Source organism: Bos javanicus, chromosome 15, assembly GCF_032452875.1.
Source record: "Bos javanicus breed banteng chromosome 15, ARS-OSU_banteng_1.0, whole genome shotgun sequence".
In the NCBI taxonomy this organism is placed as follows: domain Eukaryota; kingdom Metazoa; phylum Chordata; class Mammalia; order Artiodactyla; family Bovidae; genus Bos; species Bos javanicus.
The window spans coordinates 35,892,416-35,910,956 of NC_083882.1; the positions used below are offsets into that span (position 1 = coordinate 35,892,416).

Genomic DNA, 18,541 nt, shown 5'->3' on the forward strand with positions numbered 1-18,541 from the left:
AGTCCCAGGGCTGATCTCCTTCAGAATGGACTGGTTGGATTTCCTTGCAGTCCAAGGGACTCTCAAGAGTCTTCTCCAACACCACACTTCAAAAGTATCAATTCTTCGGCACTCAGCCTTCTTCACAGTCCAACTCTCGCATCCATACATGACCACTGGAAAAACCATAGCCTTGACTAGATGGACCTTTGTTGGCAAAGTAATGTCTGCTTTTCAATATGCTATCTGGGTTGGTCATAACTTTTCTTCCAAGGAGTAAGTGTCTTTTAATTTCATGGCTGCAGTCACCAATGCAGTGATTTTGGAGCCCCCAAAAATAAAGTCTGACACTGTTTCCACTGTTTCCCCATCTATTTGCCATGAAGTGATGGGACCAGATGCCATGATCTTCGTTTTCTGAATGTTGAGCTTTAAGCCAACTTTTTCACTCTCCTCTTTCACTCTCATCAAGAGGCTTTTTAGTTCCTCTTCACTTTCTGCCATAAGGGTGGTGTCATCTGCATATCTGAGGTTATAAAACTGAACCACTTTGTTGTACAACAGAAATTAACATTGTAAATCAACTGTACTGAAAAAGAAAAGGTGATAAGTATAAAATAATGCAGAATTTACCTTTGTTCTACCTGTTTTAATACAGAAGGGCATGGGATCAGTGGAAATGATATCTATTGTTGAAAGTTATTTTTCTTATCCCTGATGCAATCCTTAGGGAATAAAATTTTGAAGAGCATATTCCTTTGGTGGATTACGTATAAAGATATGGATTCTTTTGGGGGAGCTATATTACTTTAAAGTGGTAGGTACACTTTAGCAGGTGCGATATTTGGTAGGTTTATCCATGCCATTCTTTCTTACTACTTGTCAATTATATAAGACAACATAAATAATAAGACTTTTGAAGTTTTAAATATAGAATGCCATTATGTAAAGATTTAAAATTTTGTTGTAAATAGTACCTCTTTACTTTGCTGAGGTTAGGAAGTATTTTACTTTTAGAGGATTGGCAGGCATTTTATTTTTCCCACAGTATAGAAATCATGGCCTTAACACTAAATCCTAACTTCTAAAGTTTGGCAAAAGTGAGTTGAAAGAGACTTTTGGCAATAGATTAATAGTTTTCATGGGGCAGACTCATCTGCTGTGTTAAGAAGACATTATGTGCATACTTCTGTTGAAAACAAGTTAGGTTCTTGGTCTGGGAAAAAAAAAAAAGTAATGCTCAATTAAGATAATTACTTTTCTAGTATAGAAAGTTTCATGAACTTATTTTTCAGGACAAAAAAAAGCAACCTAAAACAAATACTGAACTTGATGCCATGCCCTTGAACTGAATAATATTTGAGTTGGAAGAAAATGTCACGTATCTACAACTGAATTGTTAATATTTTTGTCCTATGTAGACAGTACTTCTGCACTACTTTCAGAACATGAACTTAGAATTTTTTTTTCTTGATTCTTTATTGATGAGAAAATTTACGGATACATTGATAGTAGTTCATCTGCTTTAATATGTGAACCTGATATTTACAATTGGGGTACAATTTTATTTATTTATTTTTAAAATATGTATTGATTTATTTTTCACTGTGGTGGATCTTCATTGCTGAGTGGGCTTTTCTCTAGTTGCGGCAAGCAGGGACTGCTTTCTAACTGAAGTGTGTGGGCTTCTCACCGCCATGGTTTCTCTTGTTGCAGAGCACAGACTCTAGGGTGCATGGGCTTCAGCAGTTGTGGTACCTGGGCTCAGTAGTTGTGGCCCCTGGGCTTTAGAGTACAGGATCAAGAGTTGTGGCACAGAGGCTTAGTTGCTCCTCAGAATGTGGGATTCTCCTTGGATCAGAAGATTTGAAACTGTGTCTTCTGCATTGGCAGGTGGATTCTTTACCACAGAGCCACCAGGGAAGCCCAGGGGATACAATTTTAGAATAAAAATAATTTTTATTACATTTAAGTATACCTGATAAAGGAACATGTGGTTGATTCTGGCTGTAAGGGATTAGTTAAGTATAAAAAGATAGATGGGATTGTATGGGTTACATTGAAAGCTAAAGCTTCTGTATATCAAAAAAACAAAAACAAAAACAAAAACTCAAGTTAAAAGATAAATGTTGAGAGAGTGGTGGCCAAGATGGCAGAATAAAAAGACCCTGAGCTCACCATCTCTCATGAACATACCAAGATCACAACTACCTGTAGAACCATCACCGATAAAAAAAGTTTGGAACCTACCGGAAAAGATATTCTACAGTTAAAGATATAAACAAGAAACCACAAAACTGGTTGGAGGGGTGGACTCGCAATATAATCAAATCTCATATCCCCTACGTGGGCAACCCACAAACTGGAAAATAATTATATTGCGGAGGTTCTCCCACAGGAACGAGATTTATGGGCCCCGCATTAGGCTCCTCAGTTTAGGGATCTGATCTTGGGAAGATAAGGCCCAGAGCACTGGACTTTGAAAGCCAATGGAGTTTAATTACAGGAACCCCACAGAACTGGGGGAAATACAGACTTCACTAGTAAGGAGTGTACAGAAAATCTCTTGTGCACCTGGACACAAAGCAAAAGCAGAAGCCTGGGCCAGACCTACCTGCTGGGGCTCCCCTGGTGGCTCAGATGGTAAAGAATCTGCCTGCAATGCGGGAGACCTGGGTTTGATACCTGGGTGGGGAAGATCCCCTTGGAGAAGGGAATGGCAACTCACTCCAGTATTCTTGCCTGGTGAATTCCATGGACTGAGGAGCCTGGCATTTTACAGTCCATGGGATCACAAAGAGTTGGACACGACTGAGAGACTAACACTTTCTTTCACTTTCCTGGAGAAGTGGGGAGCACCCTAGAGACACAGACACCGCTGGTAGACATATTGGGGAACACCATTGGCAGCTGATGTCTTGGTTTATTAGCCCCAAGAAAGATCTGGCCCCACCGAACAATGTGCAAGTGATAGTGATGGGACACCTCAGACCAAACGAAACCTGGGCAGTGACATGCCCCACTCATCAGCAGGCAGGCTTCCTAAACACTGAAGAGTCCACAGCTTCCTCTGGGCTAACCCCTAGACATGGCCCTGCCCATCAGAGGGGCAAGACCCAGCTCCACTCACAAGTAGACAGGCCCTGGCCCCTCCCATGGGGAAACCAGACCAAACCTCTAGGCCCACCTCATCCACTAGGAGGAGACACAAGAGGAAAGAAAACTGATTCTGCAATGCAGGCCAGATCTTAACCTGGGATCAGCTGGGCCCTGACTTGGTCCACTAGCAGGCCAACACAACCTTTGGGACACTCGACCTCATACTCATGTGTGTCAAAAGTTGACATCCCACCTTCTCCAATAATCTGAAACAAGCTCTGGTATCCTTGGGCCCTGAAGTCAGATTCCAGGAACCAACTCTGCCTGCCAGTAGATGGGCACTAACCCCAGGATTGGCTTCATCTGCTAGTGGGTGGGCAAAAGTCCCAGAACCTTTGGGACCGTGACTCTGCCCACTAGTGAGCTAGCATTAGTCCCAGGTGCCTCCTAGGATGCTGCAACCAGCCAGCTCATGACCAGGCCCCTCTAAACAGCAGCCAGCTGCATGCACACAGGCAAGGCCTAGCAACTAACCAGATCAGGGACCTACCAGACCACCCAAATAAACTTCCACAACAGAAAGACCCATGCAACTCTCTTAGGGTGAACTCCTAGAGCATATAACTTGGGTGATGACAGGAGAGTGCACTGTTGGAATGCATAGGATATGTCTTACAGAGGGCCACTTTTCCAAGGTTGAGAACTGTAACTAACCTTTCACGTACATAGAAATAGACTAACAACTTGGACAAAATGAGGCAACAGAGGAATATGTTTCAGACGAAGGAACAAGATAAACCCCAGAAGAACAAAGTGAAGTAGAGATAGAAAATCTACTTAATAAAGAGTTCAGAGTAATGATTGTAAAGATGATCAAAGAACTCAGGAGGAGAATGGATCACAGAGTGAGGAGTTAGAAGTTTTTAGCAAAGAGCTAGAAAATATACAGAACAACCAAACAGGGATAAAAAATACAACAACTGAAATGAAAAATACACTGGGAGGAATCTATACTAGACTAAATGATTCAGAAGGATGAATCAGTGAGTTAGAAGACAGGGTAGTGGAAATCACTGCCACTGAACAGAAAAAAGAATGAAGAGAAATGAAGACAGCTTAAAAGACCTCTGAGGCAATATCAAGTGTACTAATATGTGCATTATAAGGGCCACAGAAAGTGAGGAGAGAGAGAACAGGCCTGAGAGAATATTTAAAGAGGTAATAGCTGAAAACTTTTCCTAACATGGGAAAAGATATAGTCACCTCAGTCCAGGAAATGCAAAATGTCCCATATAGGGATTAACCCAAAAGGAATATACCAAGACACATTGTAATCAAAATGACAAAAACTATGGATAAAGAGAGACTACTAAAAGCAACAAGGGAAAAGCAATACATAACATACAAGGGAACTCCCATAAAATTATCAGCTGATTTTTTCAGGGAAAACTCTGCAGACAAGAAGGAATTGGCATGATATATTTAAAATGATGAAAGGGAAAAGCCTACAACCAACAATACTCCAAGATGGCAGAGTAGAAGGATGTGTGCTCATCTTCTCCTGCGAGAACTCCAAAATTGCAACTCACTGCTGAACAACCATCTACAGGAGAATGTTGGATCCCACCAAAAAAAGATACCCCACATCCAAGGGTAAAGGAGAAGCCCCAGCAAGATGGTAGGAAGGGCGAAATCGCATTTAGAACCAAAACCCCATACCCACCAGAGACCCTCAGAGGGCTCAAAAAAACCTTGTGCACACCAGGACCCAGACACCCGACAGAGACTGAGCCAGACCTGAATTTGAGTGTTTGAGTGTCTTCTCTGGAGGCATAGGTCAGCAGTGTCCTGCTGCGGGGACAGGAGCTCTGGCTGCAGTGGACCTGGGAGGCACACCTTCTGGTGTAAGTCTTCTTGGAGGAAGTCACCATTAGCCCCACCATAGAGCCACTGAGCAAATGACCCACAGACTGGAGAACACTTCTACCAAAGAAGTTCTTGCACTATTACAAAAGTTCTAGGACCCACAACAGATTTCCTAAACTGGGGATCCAGCAAAAGGACTGAGAACCCCCTGGGAATTTGACTTTGGAGGCCAGTGGGATTTGATTACAGACATTCCACAGGACTGAGGAAATAGACTCTTGGGAGCATGAAAAAACATTGTGTGCTCTAGGACCCAGGAGAAAGGAACAGTGACCCCACAAGAGACTGAGCCAGATTTTGCCTGTGACTGTCCAGGAGTCTCCGGTGGAGGCATGGGTTGACAGTGACCTGCTGCGTAGTCAGAGGCATTGCAAACAACAATACTGGCATAAGTCCTTTCAAAAGATGTCGCCAATACCGCTATTACCCCTATCATAGTTTGTCCTCAAGCCCAGGGAGGGATCAAGGCCCTGTCCAATAATAGAAAATTGTATTAAAGACTTACTGAGCATAGCACACCCATCAGAAAAAGACCCAGATTCCCCCACAGCCACTCCCTCTCATCAGGGAGCTTCCACAAGGCTCTTATCCTTGTCCATAAGAGGGCAGACAGAATGAAAACCACAATCACAGAAAACTAACCAAACTGATCACATGGACTACAGCCTTGTCTAATTCAATATGAGCCATGTCGGGTAGGGCCACCCAATATGGAAGGGTCATGGTGGAAAGTTCGGACAAAATGTGGTCCAGTGGAGAAGGGAATGGCAAAACATTTCAGTATTCTTGCCTTGAGAACCCCATGAACAGTATGAAAAAGCAAAAATATAGGACACTGAAAGATGAACTCCCCAGGTTGGTTGGTGCCCAATATACTACTGGAGAAGAGTGAAGAAATAGCTCCAGAATGAAGAGGCTGAGCCAAAGTGAAAACAACACCCAGGTGAGGATGTGACTGGTGATGGAAGTAAAGTCCAATGCTGTAAAGAACAATATTGCATCAGTTCAGTTCAGTTCAGTCACTCAGTTGTGTCCGACTCTTTGCGACCCCATGAATCGCAGCATGCCAGGCTTCCCTGTCCATCACCAACTCCCGGAGTTCATTCAGACTCACGTCCATTGAGTCAGTAATGCCATCCAGCCATCTCATCCTCTGTCGTCCCCTTCTCCTCCTGCCCTCAATCCCTCCCAGCATCAGAGTCTTTTCCAATGAGTCAACTCTTCGCATGAGGTGGCCAAAGTACTGGAGTTTCAGCTTCAGCATCATTCCCTCCAAAGAAATCCCAGGGCTGATCTCCTTCAGAATTGACTGGTTGGATCTCCTTGCAGTCCAAGGGACTCTCAAGAGTCTTCTCCAACACCACAGTTCATTTCTTCACAGTCCAACTCTCACATCCATACATGACCACTGGAAAAACCATAGCCTTGACTAGACAAACCTTTGTTGGCAAAGTAATGTCTCTGCTTTTGAATATGCTGTCTAGGTTGGTCATAACTTTTCTTCCAAGGAGTAAGCGTCTTTTAATTTCATGGCTGCAATCACCATCTGCAGTGATTTTGGAGCCCAGAAAAATAAAGTCTGACATTGTTTCCACTGTTTCCCCATCTATTTGCCATGAAGTGACGGGACCAGATGCCATGATCTTCGTTTTCTGAATGTTGAGCTTTAAGCAAATTTTTCACTCTCCACTTTCACTTTCATCAAGAGGCTTTTTAGTTCCTCTTCACTTTCTGCCATAAGGGTGGTGTCATCTGCATATCTGAAGTTATTGATATTTCTCCCGGCAATCTTGATTGCCTAGGATCTAGGAACCTAGAATGTTAGATCCATGAATCAAGGCAAATTGAAAGTGGTCAAACAGGAGATGGCAAGAGTGAACATTGACATTTCAGGAATCAGTGGACTAAAACCGACTGGAATGGGCAAATTTAATTCTGATGACCATTATATCTACTACTGTGGGTAAGAATCCCTTAGAAAAAATGGAGTAGTCCTCATAGTCAACAAGAGTCTGAAATGCAATACTTAGATGTAATTTCAAAAATGACAGAATGATCTCTGTTAGTTTCCAAGACAAACCATTCAATATCACAGTAATCCAAGCCTATGCCCCAACCAGAAATGCCAAAGAAGCTGATGTTGAATGGTTCAGTGAAGACCTACAAGACTGTCTATAACTACCCCCCTCCCCCAAAAGATGTCCTTTTCATTATAGGGGACTGGAATGCAAAAGTAGGAAGTCAAGAGATACCTGAAGTAACAGGCAAGTTTGGCCTTGGAGTACAAAATGAAGCAGGGAACAGGCTAACAGAGTTTTGCCAAGAGAACACACTGGTCATAGCAAACATCCTCTTCTAACAACATAAGAAAAGACTCTACACATGAACATTACCAGATGGTCAATACCGAAATCAGATTGATTATATTCTTTGCAGCCAAAGATGGAGAAGCTCTATACAGTCAGCAAAAATAAGACTGGAAGCTGACTGTGGCTCATATAATGAACTCCTTATTGCCAAATTCAGTCTTAAATTAAAGAAAGTAGGGAAAACCATTCAGGTTTGACTAAATCAAATCCCTTATGATTGTACTGCTGCTGCTGCTAAGTCTCTTCAGTCATGTCCGACTCTGTGCAACCCCATAGATGGCAGCCCACCAGGCTCCCCCATCCCTGGATTCTCCAGGCAAGAACACTGGAGTGGGTTCCCATTTCCTTCTGCAATGCATGAAAGTGAACAGTGAAAGTGAAGTTGTTCAGTTGTGTCTGACTCTTAGCAACCCCATGGACTGCAGCCTACCAGGCTCCTCTGTCCATGGGATTTTCCAGGTGAGAGTACTGGAGTGGGTTGCCATTGCCTTCTCTGTTATGATTGTACAGTGGAAGTGATAAACAGATTAAATGGATTAGATATGATAGAGTGCCTGAAAAACTATGGACAGAGGTTTGTGACATTGTACAGGAGGCAGTATTCAAAACCATCTCTGAGAAAAAGAAATGCAAAAAGGCAAAATGGTTGTCTGAGGAGGCTTTACAAATAGCTGAGAAAAGAAGAGAAACTAAAGGCAAAGGACAAAGGGAAACATATATCCATCTGAATGCAGAGTTCCAAAGAACGGCAAGGAGAGATAAGAAAGCCTTCCTCAGTAATCAATGCAAAGAAATAGAAGTAAAAAAATAGAATGGGAAAGACTACAGATCTCTTCAAGAAAATCAGAGATATCAAGGGAACATTTCATGCAAAGATGGGCACAATAAAGGACAGAAATGGTATGGACTTAAGAGAAGCAGAAGATGTTCAGAAGAGGTGGCAAGAATACACAGAAGAACTATACAAAAAATATCTTAATGACCCAGATAGCCACAATGGTGTGATCACTCACCTGGAGCCAGACATCCTGGAGTGAGAAATGAAGTGGGCCTTAAGAAGCATCACTACAAACAAAGCTAGTGGAGGTGATGGAATTCCAGTTGACCTATTTCAAATCCTAAAAGATGATGCTGTGAAAGTGCTGCACTCAATATGCCAGCACATTTGGAAAACTCAGCAGTGGCCACAGGACTGGAAAACGTCAGTTTTCATTCCAGTCCCAAAGAAAGGCAATACCAAAGAATGCTCAAACTACCGCACAATTGCACTCATCTCACACGCTAGCAAAGTAATGCTCAAAATTCTCCAAGCCAGACTTCAGTTCAGTTCAGTTCAGTTCAGTCACTCAGTCGTGTCCGACTCTTTGAGACCCCATGAATTGCAGCACGCCAGGCCTCCCTGTCCATCACCATCTCCCGGAGTTCATTCAGACTCACGTCCATCGAGTCAGTGATGCCATCCAGCCATCTCATCCTCTGTCGTCCCCTTTTCCTCCTGCCCCCAATCCCTCCCAGCATCAGAGTCTTTTCCAATGAGTCAACTCTTTGCATGAGGTAGCCAAAGTACTGGAGTTTCAGCTTTAGCATCATTCCTTCCAAAGAAATCCCAGGGCTGATCTCCTTCAGAATGGACTGGTTGGATCTCCTTGCAGTCCAAGGGACTCTTAAGACTCTTCTCCAACACCACAGTTCAAAATAATCAATTCTTCGGCATTCAGCCTTCTTCACAGTCCAACTCTCACATCCATACGTGACCACTGGAAAAACCATAGCCTTGACTAGAAGGACCTTCCAACAACACAAGAGAAGACTCTACACATGGACATCACCAGATGGTCAACACCGAAATCAGATTGATTATATTCTTTGCAGCCAAAGATGGAGAAGCTCTATACAGTCAACAAAAACAAGACCAGGAGCTGACTGTGGCTCAGATCATGAACTCCTTATTACCAAATTCAGACTTAAATTGAAGAAAGTAGGGAAAACCACTAGACCATTCAGATATGACCTAAATAAAATCCCTTATGATTATACAGTGGAAGTGAGAAATAGATTTAAGGGCCTAGATCTGATAGATAGAGTGCCTGATGAACTATGGACGGAGGTTTGTGACATTGTACAGGAGACAGGGATCAACACCATCCCCATGGAAAAGAAATGCAGAAAAGCAAAATGGCTGTCTGGGGACGCCTTACAAATAGCTGTGAAAAAAAGAGAGGCGAAATGCAAAGGAGAAAAGGAAAGATATATCCATCTGAATGCAGAGTTCCAAAGAATAGCAAGAAAAAAAAAAAAAAAGAATAGCAAGAAGAGATAAGAAAGCCTTCCTTAGTGATCAATGCAAAGAAATAGAGGACAACAACAGAATGGGAAAGACTAGAGACCTCTTCGAGAAGATTAGAGATACCAAGGGAACATTTCATGCAAAGATGGGCTCGATAAAGGGCAGAAATGGTATGGACCTAACAGAAGCAGAAGATATCAAGAAGAGGTGGCAAGCCAGACTTCAATAGTATGTGAACCGTGAAATTCCAGATGTCAAGCTGGATTTAGAAAAGCAGAGGAACCAGAGATCAAATTGCCAACATCTGTTGGATCATCAAAAAAGCAAGAGAGTTCCAGAAAAACATCTACTTCTGCTTTATTGACTACAGCAAAGCCTTTAAATGTGTAGATTGTGAAAAACTGGAAAATTCTTAAAGAGATGGGAATAGTAGACCACCTAATCTGCCTCTTGAGAAATCTGTATGCAGGTCAAGAAGCAACAGTGCTTCTACTGATTCCAGGAGTTCCACTTTTGGAACTGGACGGGAAACAACTGACTGGTTTGGGAGTGGAGTACGTCGAGGCTGTATACTGTCACCCGACTTATTTAACTTATATGCGGAGTACATCATGTGAAATGCCAGGCTGGATGAAGCACAAACTGGAATCAAGATTGCTGGAGGAATATCAATAACCTCAGATATGCAGATGATACCACCCTTATGGAAGAAAGTGAAGAAGAACTAAAGAGCCTCATGATGAAAGTGAAAGAGGAGTTTAAAAGCTGGCTTAAAACACAACATTCAGAAAACTAAGATCATGGCAGCCGGTCCCATCACTTCATGGAAAATAGATGGGGAGACAGTGAGAGACTTTATTTTGAGGGGCTCCAAAATCACTGCAGATGGTGACTGCTGCCATGAAATTAAAAGACTCTTGCTCCTTGGAAGAAAAGCTATGACCAATGTAGACAGCATATTAAAAAGCAAAGACATTACTTTGGCAACAAAGGTCTGTCTAGTCAAAGATATGGTTTTCCAATAGTCATGTATGGATGTGAGAGTTGAACCATAAAAGAAAGTTGAGCGTTGAAGAATTGATGCTTTTGAACTGTGGTGTTGGAGACGACTCTTGTGAGTCCCTTGGACTGCTAGCAGATCCATCTAGTCCTCCTAATGGAGATCAGTCCTGGGTGTTCATTGGAAGGACTGATGTTGAAGCTGAAACTCAAATAATTTGGCCACCTGATTCGAAGAGCTGACTCATTTGAAAAGACCCTGATGCTGGGAAAGATTGAGGGCAGGAGGAGAAGGGGATGACAGAGGATGAGATGGTTGGATGGCATCATTGACTCGATGGACACGGGTTTGGGTGGACTCTGGTGTTGGTGATGGACAGGGAGGCCTGGCGTGCTGCAATTCATGGGATCACAAAGAGTTGGACATGACTGAGTGACTGAACTGAACTGAACCCTCATAATGGGCTTCACTAGTAATATTCTTTGCTGTGAAATCTACCTTGTCTTGTATTAATACATCAATTCCAGATTTCTTTTGACTCCATTAGCATGGTTTATTTTTCCAAAAATTTTACCTTATTAAAGTGGGTTTCTTGTAAGCAATATATAGTTGTGTCTTGCTTTTTTATCCAATCTGACAAGCTCTGCCTTTTAGTTGAAGTACTTAAGTCATTTATATTTATCCATTCACCTACTAAAACATATCTTGGTTGCTTCCAAGTTTTGGCAATTATGAAAGGTGCTATAAACATCCATGTACAGATTTTTTGAGGACATAGGTTTTCAGTTCCTTGGTAAATACCAAGGAGAGTGATTGCAGGCCTGAATGGTAAGAATATGGTTAGTTTTGTGTCTTCCAGAGTGGCTATACTGTTTCGCATTCCAAGCAGCAATATCGAGAGTTCCTTTTGTTCCACATCCTCACCAGCATTTGGTATTCTCAAGTTTTTAGATTTTGACCAGTATAATAGGCATGTAGTGGTCTCTCATTGTTCTTCAATTTGCATTTCCCTGATGACATGTGATGTTGAGCATCTTTTCATATGTTTATTTATTATTGTATATCTTTGAAGACACGTTTGTTAAAGTCCTTGGCCCATTTTAAAATTAAATTATTTGTTTTTTTATTGGTGAGTTTTAAGAGATCTTTGCATACTTTTGATAAAAATTCTTTACCAGATATCTTACCAAAATATATATATATATATATATATATGATATATATATATATATATATATATATTTACCATTTTTGATTTGTTATCTCATTTCAGATGGTGCTAGTGGTAAAGAACTTGCCTGTTAATGTAGGAAACTTAAGAGACATGGGTTCAATCCCTGGGTTGGGAAGATCCTCTGGAGAAGGGCATGGCAACCCACTCAGGTATTTTTGCTTGGAGAATCCCATGGACAGAAGAGCCTGGCAGGCTACAGTCCATAGGGTCACAAAGAGTTGGACACGACTAAAGTGACTTAGCATGCTCATTTCTTGACATTATCACAGAATATAAGTTTAAAAATTCTTTTTTTAATTTTATTTTTATTTATTTAATTTTTAAAATTTCAATTTATTTATTTTAATTGGAAGCTGATTACTTTTCAGTATTTTAGTGGTTTTTGCCATACATTGACATGAATCAGCCATGGGTTTGCATGTGTTCCCCATCCTGAACCCCCTTCCACCTCCCTTCCCATCCCATCCCTCTGAGTCATCCCAGTGCACCAGCCCTGAGCACCCTGTCTCATGCATCGAACCTGGACTAGCAATCTGTTTCACATATGATAATATATATGTTTCGATGCTATTCTCTCAGATCATCCCACCCTCGCCTTCTCCCACAGAGTCCAAAAGACTGTTCTATACATCTGTGTCTCTTTTGCTGTCTCGCATATAGGGTTATGGTTCAGTTCAGTTGCTCAGTCATGTCTGACTCTGTGACCCCATGAATTGCAGCATGGCCAGGCCTCCCTGTCCATCACCAACTCCTGAAGTCCACTCAAACTCATGTCCATCGAGTCAGTGATGCCATCTAGCCATCTCATCCTCTGCCATCCCCTTCTCTTCTTGCCCCCAATCCCTCCCAGCATCAGAATCTTTTCCAATGAGTCAACTCTTCGCATGAGGTGGCCAAAGTATTGGAGTTTCAGCTTTAGCATCAGTCCTTCCAAAGAACGCCCAGGACTGATCTCCTTTAGAATGGACTGGTTGGATCTCCTAGCAGTCCAAGGGACTCTCAAGAGTCTTCTCCAACACCACAGTTCAAAAGCATCAATTCTTCGTTACCATCTTTCTAAATTCCATATATATGCGTTAGTATACTGTATTGGTGTTTTTCTTTCTGGCTTACTTCACTCTGTATAACAGGCTTCAGTTTCATCCACCTCATTAGAACTGATTCAAATGTATTCTTTTTAATGGCTGAGTAATATTCCATTGTGTATATGTACCACAGCTGTCTTATCCATTCGTCTACTGTTGGACATCTAGGTTGCTTCCAAGTCCTGGCTATTGTAAACAGTGCTTCGATGAACACTGGGGTACAGGTGTCTCTTTCAATTCTGATTCCCTTGGTGTATATGCCCAGCAGTGGGATTGCTGGGTCATATGGCAGTTCTATTTCCAGTTTTTTTTTAAGGAATCTCCACACTGTTCTCCATACTGGCTGTACTAGTTTGCATTCCCACCAACAGTATAAGAGGGTTCCCTTTTCTCCACACCCTCTCCAGCATTTATTGTTTGTAGATTTTTGGATAGCAGCTATTCTGACCAGTGTGAGATGGTACCTCATTGTGGTTTTGATTTGCATTTCTCTGATAATGAGAGATGTTGAGCATCTTTTCATGTGTTTGTTAGCCATCTGTATGTCTTCTTTGGAGAAATGTCTGTTTAGTTCTTTGGCCCGTTCTTTGATTGGGTCGTTTATTTTTCTGGAATTGAGCTGTAGGAGTTGCTTGTTTATTTTTGAGATTAATTCTTTGTCAATTGCTTCGTTTGCTATTATTTTCTCCCATTATGAAGGCTGTCTTTTCACTTTGCTTATAGTTTCCTTTGTTGTGCAAAAGCTTTTATGTTTAATTAGGTCCCATTTGTTTATTTTTGCTTTTATTTCCATTACTCTGGGAGGTGGGTCATAGAGGATCTTGCTGTGAATGATATCGGAGAATGTTTTACCTATGTTTTCCTCTAGGAATTTTTACTTTCTGGTGTTATGTTTAGATCTTTAATCCATTTTGAGTTTATTTTTGTGTATGGTGTTAGAAAGTATTCTAGTTTCATTCTTTTACAAGTGGTTGACCAGTTTTCCCAGCACCACTTGTTAAAGAGATTGCCTTTTCTCCCTTGTATATTCTTGCCTCCTTTGTCAAAGATAAGGTGTCCATAGGTGCGTGGATTTATCTCTGGGCTTTCTATTTTGTTCCATTGATCTATATTTCTGTCTTTGTGCCAGTACCATACTGTCTTGATGACTGTAGCTTTGTAGTAGAGCCTGAAGTCAGGCAGGTTGATTCCTCCAGTTCCATTCTTCTTTCTCAAGATTGCTTTGGCTATTCAAGGTTTTTTGTATTTCCATTCAAATTGTGAAATTATTTGTTCTAGCTCTGTGAAAAATACTGTTGGTAGCTTGATAGGGATTGCATTGAATCTATAGATTGTTTTGCATAGTATACTCATTTTCACTATATTGATTTTTAAAATTTCAATGAAGTCAGCTTATCAGCTATATCTTTCATGGAAGTTGCTCTTGCCATTGCATTTAAAATGTCATCACCATGACCAAAGTCATCTATGTTTTCTCTTAAATATCTTCTGAAAGATTTATAGTTTTGCATTTTACCTTTAGGTATACAGCTCATTTAGAATTAATCGAGAAGAGTGAATAGTCTGTCTGTAGATTCATGTTTTTGCCTATGGATTACCAGTTCTTCCCAGCACGATTTGTTGAAAAGAGTGTTTTCTGAGTTGTATTGCTGTTTTTCTTTGTCAAAGTCAGTTGACCATGTGTATATTGTGTATGGGCTTTCTATTGGGTTTCATTGATCTATTGTCTTTTCTTTTACCAACTGTCTTGATTACTGTAGCTTTGTAGTAAATCTTGAAGTTGGGGAGTGTTAATTCTCCAACTTTGTTCATCCTGTTCAATATTGTGTTGGCTATTCTGGGCTTTTGCTTCTCTATATAAACTTTAGAATCAGCTTGTAAGTACTCACAAAATAACATGCTGGGATTTTGATTGGGATTGCATTGAATATATAGGTCAATTTGGGAGAACTTCCATATTCTTAAAAAATTTTATTTGGCTGCATCATGCAGGATCTTTTATATTCATTGTGGCATGTGGGATCTTTAGTTGCGGCATGTGACCTTTTAGTTTAGCAGCATTAGAACACTTAATTGTGGCATGTGGGATCTAGTTCCCTCATCAGGGATCAAACCCAGGCCTCCTGCACTGGGAGTATGGAGTCTCAGTCATTGGACCACCAGGGAAGTCCTTGAAGAACTTACATCTTGACAATATTGTTTCCTCATCCATGAACATGAAATGTCCCTGTTTAGTTCTTTTAAATAATGAGTAATAAATGTATATTACTAGTCATCAGAGTTTTGTAGTTTTTCTAATACAGATCTTATACATATTTTGTTAGATTTATAATAAGTATTTCATTTCTTTAGTGCTAATGTAAGTGGTATTATGTTTTTAGTTTCAAATTACACTTGCTCATTGCTAGAAAATAGGGAAACAGTTGATTTTTTTTTTACTAATAATGTATCCTGCAACCTTGCTATAATTACTTATTAGTTCAGTTTTTTTGGTCACATCTTTCAGAATATCTGTATAAATGACAGTGTCATCTGCAAACAAAGACAGTTTTATTTCTTCCTTCCAAGTCTGTATATATTTTATTTCTTCTTCTTGTTTTATTATACTATCCAGGATTTCTAGTATAATGTTGAAATGGAGTAATTAGAGGGAACATTTTTGCCTTGTTCCTGGTCTTAGCAGGAAAGCTTATAGTTTCTCAAATAGATATTCTTTCAGATATTTTAGGTATTCTTTATCAAAGTAAAAAAGCTCCCCTCTACTGAGAGATTTGATCATGAATAGGATTTTGTCAAATTCTTTTCTGCATATACTGATTTGACAATGTGATATTTCATTGTCTATGTTGATGTGATGGAGTATATTAATTGATTTTCAAATGTTAAAACATCCTTAACATACCTTGGGTAATTTCCATTTGGTCGTGGTATATAAATTTTTTAATATATTGTTGGATTCAGTATGCTAACATTTTGTTGAAGATGTTTGAATCTGTGTTTATGAAAGACACTGGTCTGTAGTTTTCTTTTTTTGTAATGTCTTTTTATGTTTTTGATATTTGGGTAATGATATTGGGATGCATTCAGAATTATTACCTCTGCTTCTGTTCTCTGAAAGACATTATAGAGAATTGCTATAATTTCTTCATTATATGTTTCGTAGAATTCACCATCTGAGCCTGGTGCTTTCTGTTTTGGAAGGCTAGTAATTATTGATTCAATTTCCTTAATAGATATGCTGCTGCTACTGCTGCTAAGTCACTTCAGTTGTGTCTGACTCTGTGCGACCCCATAGACGGCAGCCCACCAGGCTCCCTCGTCCCTGGGATTCTCCAGGCAAAAACACTGGGGTGGGTTACCATTTCCTTCTCCAATGCATGCAAGTGAAAAGTGAAAGTGAAGTCACTCAGTCCTGTCCGACCCTCAGCAACCCCATGAACTGCAGCCTTCCAGGCTCCTCCGTCCATGGGATTTTCCAGGCAAGAGTACTGGAGTTGGGTGCCATTGCCTTCTCCGTTAATAGATGTAGGTGTATTCAAATGGTGTTTTTCTTTTTGTGTGAATTTTGGCAGATTGTATGTTTCAAGGAATTGATCCATTTCATATAGCTTGTCAAACTTATGGGCATAGAGTTTTCATAGTATTTCTTTAGTATCCTTTTAATGTCCATGGAATTTATAGTGATGTCTCCTCTTTCATTTGTGATATTAGTAATTTGTGCTCTCTGTCTTTTCTTTTTTAGTATGGCTACAACTTATCAATTTTATTGCGTTTTAAAAAAGAAATGGCTTTTAAAAAAATCGTAGAATAGTTGATTTACAATGTTGTATTAGTTTCAGGTATATAGAAAAGTGATTCAGATATATATCTGATAGATATATATATATACATCTCCAGATTTTTTTCCATTATAGGTTATTTACAAGATATTTAAATAACTCCCTGTGATATACAGTAGGTCCTTGTTGTTTATTTTATATGTAGCAGTCTGTTTGTGTTACTCCCAAACTCCTAGTTTATCTTTCCTCCCTCTTTCCTCTTTGTTAACCATAAATTTGTTTTCTGTGTCTGTCAGTCTGCTTGTAAAAACTTAATTGTGTCTTTTTTCAGATTCCTATATAAGTAATATAATGATAAGTATCACATGCAATTTGTCTTTCTGTCTGACTTACTTCACTTAATACAGTAATCTCTAGGTTCATCCATACTGCTACAAATGGCATTATGTCATTCTTTTTTATGGTTGAATAATATTCCATCACACACACACACACACACACACATGCTACATCTTTATTCATATTTTGATGAGCATTTCAGTTGCTTCCATGTCTTGGCTATGTGCATAGTGCTGCTATGAACACTGGGGTGCATGTATCTTTTTAAAGTTAGTTTTCTCTGGATATATGACCAGGAGTGAGGCTGCTGGACTATATGATAACTCTATTTTTAGTTTTTTAAGGAACCCCCATACCATTCTCTATAGTGGAAACAGCTTTTGATTTAATTGATTTTTCTCTACTTATTTCCTGTTTTCAATCTCTTTGATTTCAACTCTAATTTTTATTACTACTTCTACTTACTTTGGATTTAATTTGCTCTTCTTTTTTAATAGTTTCCTAAGATGGAAAATGATATTATTGATATTAGATTTTTCTGTTTTTTCAAATATGTGCATTTGATACTATGTTTCCTTCTAAGCACTACTATCAAAGTATCCCACAAATTTTGATAAGTTATGTTGTCTTCTTTTCCAGTTTTATTGAGATACATTTGACATATAACACTGTATAAGCTTAATATATACAGAATAGTGATTTGACTTACATACATCATGAAATGATTATCACAATAAGGTTAATGAATATCTACCATCTCATATAGCTATAAAGAAAAAGAACAAAAATTCCCACCAATGACAACTCTTGGGATTTAGTCTCTTAACAACGTTCATATGTATTATTTAGCAGTTTTTATTAATCATGTTGTGCATTACATTCCTATTATTTATTTATCTTATAACTGAAACTTTGTACCTTTTGACTGCTGCTGCTGTTGCTAAGTCGCTTCAGTCGTGTCCGACTCTGTATGACCCCATGGATGGCTGCCCACCAGGCTTCTCCATCCCTGGGACTCTCCAGGCGAGAATACTGGAGTGGGTTGCCATTTTCTTCTCCAATGCATGAAAGTGAAAAGTGAAAGTGAAGTCGCTCAGTCATGTCTGACTCTTGGCGACCCCATGGACTGCCTTCCTCCAATTCCCTGTTCTCTCAACTCCCTGCCTCTATTAACCACAAATCTGATCTATTTTTCCATGAATTTGTTTTTGAAGTATGAGAAGATATACAACACTATGATAGTTCTTTGGAGAAGGCAATGGCACCCCACTCCAGTACTCTTGCCTGGAAAATTCCATGGGTGGAGGAGCCTGGTGGGCTACCGTCCATGGGGTTGCTAAGAGTCAGACAGGACTGAGCAACTTCACTTTCACTTGCATGCATTGGAGAAGGATGGCAACCCACTCCAGTGTTCTTGCCTGGAGAATCCCAGGGACAGAGGAGC

General features: G+C 40.1%; 1 protein-coding gene across 4 annotated transcripts in view; it reads left to right on the forward strand.

Moving 5' to 3' along the window:
* Positions 1–18,541, forward strand: part of SOX6 (SRY-box transcription factor 6) — an 843,047-nt gene that overhangs the window by 73,119 nt on the left and 751,387 nt on the right. The gene's annotated exons all lie outside the window — the stretch shown is intronic.